Source organism: Pelophylax lessonae (genome assembly GCF_965119305.1).
Source record: "Pelophylax lessonae genome assembly, chromosome: 11".
Taxonomy (NCBI): Eukaryota; Metazoa; Chordata; class Amphibia; order Anura; family Ranidae; genus Pelophylax; species Pelophylax lessonae.
Window position 1 is genome coordinate 137,703,865 of NC_138778.1, and position 10,415 is coordinate 137,714,279.

The following is a 10,415-nucleotide window of genomic DNA, read 5'->3' on the forward strand; positions in this document are numbered from 1 at the left end:
AAAAATATTTTGAATTCCTCCACTGTTACTTCTCTCCACACATAGGGACGGGCGTAACTTGAACTTGGGTTGCTTGAAATGAACTGTTGTGCATAGAGGTTGCACTGGGCCACATTGGTAGATAGAAGGTCTTGGGTAAAAAGTAAATTAAAAAAATCAATAGGGTCAAAATTTTCTGTGTTCAGCTAGACACCTGGCTGGGCGGTAAAAAGGGGGGGATGTTTGCTGCGCCTGAATTAGAGGGACTCCACAGAGGGTTTTGAAGGGCATAGGGAAGGCTGGCATGGGTGCTAACCCTTTGGGGCTGAGATGACACCCCACTAGTGCTTGGCATTTCTTGCAGTGGTACTTCCTGTGGATGCCACTATGCTACTAGTGGATGCCACTGCGCTAATGGTGGATGGCACTGAACTGCTGGTTGATGCCACTGCTCTATCTGTGGTAGCTTGCTCCTCGTCAAAATGCCTTTGTTTCCTGGGCACACTTTCTTCATCCTCCGATGCTGTAGCAGACCTACTGCTTACAACTGGTTCAAATTCAGAATCAGACTCCGAGAGCTCCTCGCTGCTATTGTCGGTCAAAGAAAGAAGCTGGCATACCTCTTCAGCGGAATAAAATTTTTTGGCCATACTGGTGACTGTGGGCTGTGGTGACAAACTGCTGAGATATGGCAACAGATGTGGCTGCACTGATGGGTGCCGATGAGGGTGCACTGGTGGGTGTTGATGAGGGTGCACTAATACACTGCACTGATTGTCTTGCACTGTTGTGCACGGATAAGGCGGCACTGACGGGTGCTGATGAGGATTTACTTATAGGGTGGCACTGATGTGTAGTGGCACCGATTAGCACTCTAGTGGCACTAATGTGGTGCACTGGTGTGTCACTGATGTGGCACTGTGGGGCACAGAGGAGCACTGATGTAGCACTGATGTGCACTGTAGTTGCACAGTTGGCACGGATGGGCACTTTAGTGGCACAGGTGGCACAGAGGAGCACTGATGTGCACTGTAGTTTGACAGTTGGCACTGACGTGGCACTGTAGTGGCACTGATGTGAGACTGATGTGGCACTGACGTGGCACTGTAGTGGCACTGATGTGAGACTGATGTGACACTGACGGCACAGATGTGGCACTGATGTGCGACTGATGTGGCACTGGTGGCACAGATTTGACACTGATGTGGCACAGGTGGCACTGATGTAGCACTGATGTGCACTGTAGTTTGACAGTTGGCACTGACGTGGCACTGTATTGGCACTGATGTGAGAGTGAAGTGACACTGACGGCACAAATGTGGCACTGATGTGAGACTGATGTGACACTGACGGCACAGATGTGGCACTGATGTGCGACTGACGTGGCACTGGTGGCACAGATGGCACAGATTTGACACTGATGTGGCACAGGTGGCACTGATGTAGCACTGATGTGCACTGTAGTTTGACAGTTGGCACTGACGGCACTGTAGTGGCACTGATGTGAGACTGATGTGGCACTAGTGGCACAGATTTGACACTGATGCGCACTGTAGTGGCACAGATGAGCACTGATGTGCCACTGGTGACACAGGTAAGCACTGTAGTGTAAAATTGTTGAATATCCGCTCTCTCAAAGATTAGCAGCCAGCATTAACTACAATGTGATAAAAAAACTATAGACAAAAAATGCAGCGCTCATAGAATAACATATGGTGTAAATGAATATATGAAAGTCCACTTCAAGCGGTTGAAATGAGTTGTATAGTCCACCGACAACACCCTTAATGCGTGACAATCCGTCTATGAAATTACAGGGACAGTGAAGACCTCCACCACACACAAAGTAGCCTGCTGGCCTCTTACCAGATGGGTATGACCACCGCTCTCACAATGGTCACACAACGCTTGTTGTTATAAAGCTTGATAATCGACCCTGAAAGCCTTCCAATAGGTGCTTTCAAATGTCGGATCCCAAAGTAGAAGTAGCCAGGCACAGTCACTCCTAGAATTCTTTAGGTTCGAGGCAACTGATGGTGAAGTTTTCTGATCTCTCCAGCAGGTGTCTTCTGTCTCGGACTTCTGATTACTCACTGCGCACAGCAACTCTTCTCTCCGCACCTTCTACTGTGCAGGAGGCACATGGGCGTGGTATAAATACTGCTGGCATGGGCGGGAAATCCAGATTTGACACTGATGCGCACTGTAGTGGCACAGATGAGCACTGATGTGCCACCGGTGACACAGGTAAGCACTCTAGTGGCACTGGTGGTACAGATGAGCACTGATGTGGCTCTGATGAGTACTGATGTGGCACTGGTGGCTCTGTAGTAGTACTGGTGGTACAGATGAGCACTGATGTGGCACTGATGAGTACTGATGTGGCACTGGTGGCACAGATGAGCACTGTAGTGGCACTGATCTGATAGTGTAGTGGCACTTTAATGGGACTGGTGGCACTTTTTTGGCACTGAGGTGGCACTGCTGGGCACTAAAAGGTATTCTAAGGCTTACTTTATACGGCTGTACAGGTCTCTCTCTCTCTCCTCTCCACAAACGCTGTAACGGTGTGAGGAGAGGAGAGAGCTCAACCCCTGCCTGACCCTTCATTGTTTACATTGTGATCGCTCAGTCATTGGACGGAGCGATCACGTGGTAAAGGACCGCGCTCATTGGTCCTTTACCCTGATCCGTGCTGCGGCGGGTCCCTTCGACCCGGCGAGCACGGTCACTCCCGTATGCGTGCGATTCTGGGAGGCCGTTCAGGAACGGCCTCTCAGAACTAGACGACCGCACTGCGGCCGTATATCTACAGTCTGCAGTCGGGAAGCTGTTAAAGGGTATCAGGTTATCAACAATAGATGAGCATAAATGAATAAAATAAAACTTTATTAAAGTTGTACAAAATTGTTAAAAGCATTAATATATCAAAATTGACCAAAAGGTCATAATACAAACTGTATCAATTATGTGTGAAGACATCATATGCCTGGTTCAACGCGTTTCACAAATTGATATTAATCAATAGCTGCTTCGTCAGGAACCGTCAGCAATGGCTAAAGCATCTTTACAGACTTAAAAGAAAGAGAGAAAATCCATAATGAATACATTTCTTATATATTAATTTCATACATATAGTTACTGGGCCCGAAGGTCCGATTGAAATCATGCTCACCATAATTCACAGATACACTGTAGAGTGCGTTTACTTAATCAGCCCCGCTTAACCAGCCAAGGGTATACCATATTGTCCAACTTAACCTCATGGACGGCGTGTGATACACCTGGCCCAGAGGAATACTCATGCGAACTGGACCGAGCGTCCGTGGAAGAAAACAAGGCAGGCACCGCACAGACACTGCACTCCTCGGATGATGAGTACACTAGTATCTGTGAGAATAAATAAACATATCTGCATGTCAGTGTCAAGGTGCCATACCAGTATATACATATATACTTTCCCCAGTCTCTAACCAGAGATGGGTCTTATGACAATATGTCCATTACATGCCAAGTAAAGGGTTCTTCCAATAAAAAACGGGGCCGAAGTTATTAGAACACATGCCCAATAAAATTGATAAGTGTTGCCCAGATCCATAGATATAGATCTGCTGCTCGATGTTGTTCCACACTAGTCTAGCGTGCTGACAGGGAGCCGAGAACCGGCAACCCCGACAAGCGCGCTAAAAAGACGGTCCCACTGGAAGTAGAAGGCCAGTGCCGCCCCTTTGTGTCACTTCTGGCGTGGGCGCAAGATTACAATATAGGTGATAATAATCTGTGAGCCTCTTGCATGTAATCATGCCTGTCCTGTACCACTATACCTCCTCCCTTGTCTGCAGATTTAATATTCTGATTGTTGGCTAGATCATCTAACACCTTCAGCTCTAATGGGTTAGGTTGGATGTACTTTTGAGGTCCATCTTCTGGTGATGTCATTTCCATCTGCACCTTCCATGCCGGGTTGCACGGACTTTGTAACGCTCCCAGGCATCCCAGCTCCCTTGCCCACAGCCTTCCCGATCGCCAGATGAGCCTACAGGACAGTGAAAGCCACGGGGCAGATGACACATTTTTAAAATCGTGATTTGCCTTATACTTGTAAGTGTTTTTAATCGAATGTAATAAATACTAATGTTTTAATACTACACTTAGGTGCTCCTCCCGTTCTTTCTTGTTTGTCATTTCTTACAGAGTTCCTTGGACACACTCTTGAGACAGCTGCTGCCTATTAGTTTTAAATAACCTTATGATGATATAATCCTGGACTAATGGGCACTACATGCTAATACTAAGGACTTATTTTACTTTGTTTCAAACCATCCACTTGTCTGTGCGCCAGATATCTAACCTATTAATGACACTGGCTGGGAAGGGGTTAAACATCTAGGGCAGGGGTACTCAAATATAAAATTGAAAGGTCCACTTACCAATTTTCCATTCAGTCCGAGGTCCGGAAAAGTGACCGTCAAATTCCAAATACAGAACGCCAACAACAAAAGTAATTCCCCAAAACTTTCGAACTATATACAATGTGGTAGAGACCTTTAGTGTGAAAGGTGACACCTTCTTTGTGCCACCAGTTTTTTAAACTTGGGCATAAAAGGTGTGAGGGCCAGGCGGAGGCACTGATGTAAGTGTTCATTGGTGAGTGTGCTGCGGTAAGTGTTTTTCACCATGTTCATGGTTGAAAAGGCAGATTCACAGCAGTACGTTGAGGGAAACATGGTGAGAACCTGAAGGGCCATCTTCTGCAGCAGAGGAACACCTACTGCAGTAACCATCTTCGTCCAGAAGGTGACAGGGTCACAGAGAGATTCCTGCAGTGCTAGGTTTTCTTGGAGCTCAATTAGCTCTGTTTGCAGAGAAGCTGCATTGGCCCATGGGAAGACTTTTGTGGCTTCAGTTGAGAATTCTGCAACATTTTTGACAAGAAATGGATTTTCGATGCACAACAAGACTTGTTTTGCCAGAGGGAAATCTTCAAAGCGAGTTTGGAAATTTTTAATCAGCTTTTCCAGGAATTCAGCATAATTGTGACGGTGATGTTTTCCTGCAGTCTGATCCAAAAGTCTTGGAAAGTGAAGAAGGTTCTACTGTAAGTCACATTTGAAGACCTCCAGCTTCCTCTGGAAAGCACGGACAGCTGACATGAGGTCACACACTGTGCTGTTTTTGCCCTGGAGCTTTATATTAAGGTCATTGAGATGGGAAGTAATGTCAGTTAGAAAAGCAACAACTTCCATGTCTTCTTCATTCTGCATGAAATCCACAAACGGTTTGGCTTTTGCACTCTTCTGATTCAATAGAAATGTCTCCAGCTCTTTCCGCAGTGCCCAAAATCGCTCCAGTACCTTGCCTTTACTAAGCCACCGGACATTGTTGTGAAGGAGCAAATCATCAAATGTTGCATTCACCTCTATTAAAAATGAGCGCAACAAACTATGTTGCAGAGCAGAGGATGCTCTCAGATAGTTGACAAGTTTCATGACTGTTGTCATTACTTCTGAGTACTTTTCTCCAAGGCTGGCACACAAAACCATCTGGTGAATTATGCAGTGGTATGCCATGAGGTCAGGGTGGTGAGTTCTCAAGCGTGACACTAATCCCCTCTCTCTCCCAATCATACATGGTGCACCATCAGTAGCAATGGAAACAACATGCTTCAGGTCGATCTCTCTGTCTCTAAGCATCTGTGTCACTGCTTCATAAATGTCATCCCCCCGTGTGTGTCCATGGAGGTTTGTGAGACCCAAAACATCTTCATGAAATTCTCCCTTTTCTTCATCAAAAAATCTGACAAAGACCATGAGTTGGGCATTGTCTGTGTTGTCTGTGGATTCATCCACAGCCAATAAAATGAATTTGGCTTTTTTAATAGCAAAGCATCAGCAAGTATTTCAGTTCGTCTTGCAGCAGTGGAATGAGAACAGGGTATTTGGCTTACTTTCTGGATAATTTCATCCTTTTGAGTCCCTTCAAACAGAGCAGTCACCACTTCACTCATACACTCCTTGACTATTTCAGCATCAGAGAAGGATTTCTTGTGTTTTCCCAGGACCCATGCTACTCTTAGTGAGGCTTACGTTGCCCGCTCCTGTTGTGTGGCTTATCTAACTATTACACTGCTTGTAGCTTCATAGGATGATTTCAGCTGGTTTATTTTTATGGCCCAGTGTTCTGAGGGTAATTTTGTTCAAAATGTGCATGCTTGGTTACCACTTTCGATTACTGCTACTGTCTCTGTGCATATTAAACACATTGGTTTTCTGCTTCCCACGGGGAGCACAAATGCATATTTTTCTGTCCACTCACTCTTAAACTCAACTTTTCTTTTCTTGTCAACGGTCAACTTTGAGCACGCCATTTTCACTTTCAGTCTGCAAAAAAAAAATGCCCATCAATGCAGCCTCACCAGTGCACATCAATGCATCCTCACCAGTGCCCATCAATGCATCCTCACCAGTGCCCATCAATGCAGCTCCCAGCAGGACCAACAGACCATGGTAACTCATGGTGCAGCGTGTCTAAAGTTGTTTTAAACCCTAAAGTGGTGATGAAAAAAAAAAATTTACCACTTAAGCCCCGGAGGATTTGGCTGCTCAAAGACCAGGCCCTATTTTGCGATTCTGCACTGCGTGACTTTAACGAACAATTGCGCGGTCATGCGACGCTGTACCCAAATAAAATTGACGTTTTTTTTTCCTATAAACAGAGCTTTCTTTTGGTGGTATTTGATCACCTCTGCGATTTCTATTTTTTGCGCTATAAACAAAAAAAGAGCGACAATTCTGAAAAAATAACAATATTTTTCACATTTTTTTTATATGAAGTTCTCAAAAAAAATGTAAAAATCTAAATTTTTTAACATTTTTAGGCCAATTTGTTTTCTGCTACATATTTTTCGTAAAAAAAATCGCAGTATTTTGATTGGTTTGCGCAAAAGTTATTGCATTTACTAACGACGGGAAAGATTTGTCATTTTTATTGTTTTTTTTTTAACTAGTAATGGCGGCAATCTGTGATTTCTTTTTTTTTTGTGGGCCTGCGACATTGCAGCGGACAGATCGGACCCCTGACTGATATTTTTGACACTTATGGGGGTACCAGTGACATTACTACAGTAATCAGTGCTATACATATGCACTGTTACTGTAAAAATGACACTGGCAGGGAAGGGGTTAACAAGTTTATTGTGATCAAGGGATTAAGTGTTAATACCATTGAGTTCTCAGTTCCATCCTGCTCAATGATGAAGAAATCTTTTGCTGGCATTTCCTAATTAAAACAAAATGCATCCATTCCCCCTTATGACTCCACAGTGTGCTAACCTCATCTCCACTTGCCTCCCTTCTCCCTGCCTAGCACATTTTTTTTTCTTTTGCTAAACTGTCATTAAACATAAAATAAATACCATTATCAATCAAAATCAAATCATGATTGATTGATTGTCACTATTGTCAATAAGATGGATCCCACTCACAAGCACAGTGTCTCTCGCCGAAGCCTGGCTTCCCTCAGCTCCACAGACTACCACAGGGGACTACAACTCCCAGAATGCAGCACGGCGGGGGTGCTTAGGCGCGAGGAAGAATAAGTTCCTCCTCCACTGTGAATGCTGGGCGGTGGGCGGGCAGGCGGGGCGTTCGGCTGTGACGTCACTGGTTGCTAGACGCAGCGGGAGAAACTAGTGACAAAAGTAATAGGCGGCTTCAGCCGCACAGATCGCCGCGGTCCAGACCTAAGCGCGTCTGGGTCCGGAGATGGCCCGGAGTCCGCCTATTGAGGACCCGGGATCTAGGGTGTCCAAAGAATTATATTTGTGCCTAGCCAGTGTTTTTGTGTATTCTATATGGTGCTGTGCAAATCACATGCGATGTCTGTGCGATGCAAATTCAGCCATACAAACTGTAGAGCTGAATTTACATTGCATTCGGACCAAATTTGGTCTGCACCAGAATTGGATCATATAGGTTTTCACACCCATGTGATCTGATTCCTGTCCGAATTCACACTGCAATCTGCAAACCGTTCTGGGGGTGTCATTAACTTTGTATTGACACCCTCAGCAATTCGCAGAGGGCAGTGTGAACCGCTGGCGATTTAGGTGCAATGCGGGAACCCACACTGGATTTGCAGGGTTTCCCACATCACACCAGTGTGAACCGGCCCTTAGAGATGTGCTTTGCAGGGTAATAAAAAACAGCACACCCCTACTGCCAGGGCAGAGCTCTGTCATGATTACATAGACAGCTATGTTATCCTGCTGAATTTATGTTGCTAAACTGTTGATTTATTTTGTTATTATAGGTATGGTCATAAAGATCTAAGAATCTGTTAATTCTTAGATCTTTATGACCATACCTATAATAACAAAATAAATTCCTATCTGCAGATATGAATGGTTGGCACTTCCGTTCATGGGGTTTGGACACAGGTTCCTTCGCACTGATAGGCATTACATTGTTTTGGATAAACGATTCAGACATCCCAGCCAATCATTCTGTAGTCCACAATGAAGTCTTCTCTTCTGCAAAGATTGCTTTTATTGTCTGTTAGTGGGGCTTGCTTCATGCCGATGATACAATCCCTAATCATGTGGCTTCTTCTCCGTCTTCATGTATGAAGAATGGATGTGTTGGTAAATATTTAGATTGTGTGACATCCAGCAGGAGGGAAGAAATCGCAGAAGACTTTCTTGGATATGAGATGCTGATTTTCAGGTTTATGTTCCTTATATCTCCTCTTGGAGATGTCTTCATCTCCAGACATCATATATTTCTGTGTTTATAATGAACAGCTGTGTAATGATCGGCTTTATTGTTCCTTTCAAACCATTCAGGCCTGGTTCACACCTATGCAGGTTGCAGTTTGCATATTCCAGGTGCATTTTGCCTTTTTCAATACAAATTTTTGATCCATTGAAGTCTATAATAGAAGCAGAAATAAGTCCCTGGCCCTTTCCATAAGTAGCATAGATGTGAACGTGCTCCAAAGGAAACCATAATAAATGGACTGTACCTGTACAGTAAATGGGCTGTACCTTCCGCCACCAGCCAACTTTCCCAGGCTCTGGTATCACAGGTGCTGGAGCCCAGGTAGACATAGATTTGGTATAACTCCTGAACATTTTGTCATGTGAATCCATGATGAGAAATGCCAGCATTGAGTGGCATCTCATCATTGTGTGTTTTTTTTTTCTTTTTTTTTTTATATTATATTAAAGATGTACCATGACGTGGCAGAAATTGACAGTTTAGCTGCATTTTTACTGCATCCTGATTGTCCCACTTAAGAAACAAAGCCAGAGGGGGTTGTCTTCAGCCATGGCTGTGGTGCTCTGAGGTTTAGGCAAAAAATGATACCTCCTTTCTTTGGTGGGCAGTACTGCCACTGTATGTAACGCATTCAGCCCCCGTTCACATCGGGGTGATTTGACATGTCAAATTGCAGCCTATTGCTGGTGTTCTGTGACATTTCCTACCTCGTCAATTTTCCCTACCCTCGTCACTTCCTGTGACACAGCCGCATTGGACATGACGTTCCCCAGCTGGGGGAGGGGGTGTGCCGCACGATGTTCCCCAGCTGGGGGAGTGGGTGTGCCGTGCAGGTGCAGAAGGACAGGGTAGGGGAAATTTTACAGCAAGCGCTGCAGAGAAGGGGCCATCTAATGCGCTTGCGCTTAACCGCCCAGCGGCACACCGGGAGACATTGCGCATGCACCCAGAGCCTCAGCAGGGGTAAGAGGGGGTGGGCGGTAGGGGAAAATAATGGGCCAGTACGCACGCGTGGCTAACTACTCCCATTGGCCACACACAGCGGGATACACCGCCCGTGCGCACCAGCAGGCAGGGAGATCATCAAGTGCATCCTGACTGGCATCTATCATGTCATGTCAGTCTCTCCCTGCTCCCAACACTCTCAGCCATGTGGGATCTGTGGAGTATATTGGGGAGGGGGGGTGACAGTATCTCCTCAACACTGCTTACACTGTGACTGTATCACCTAAACACTGCTTATGGATGAATACCATCGTTCTGTTTAACAGGATTGTTGTGTATCATCTATAACGGGCGGCTCAGCAGGAATTCCTCTGGATGAACGGCAGGTATAGGATTGTGTGTATGGGATTGTATGGTTGGGTTTTCATTACTTTCTTTTATTTGGTTGAGCCAAATGGACGCGTGTCTTTTTTCAACCTGACCAACTATGTAACTATGAATTCACAAGGTTCATAAAACAGAACCCTCTGTTGCATTAGACCCAATTCTGAGATTATGACAGAACCCTAAAGCACTTAATATTTCTAAGATATTTTATTTATGTATGTTGAATATTGTGCAAAGATCCCGGATGGTCACTGTTCCACTTGTATTCCAGTGGCCATGGAAGGCAGGTGAAGGTAGCTTTTTACTTGACCTAAAATGCCCGTTGTA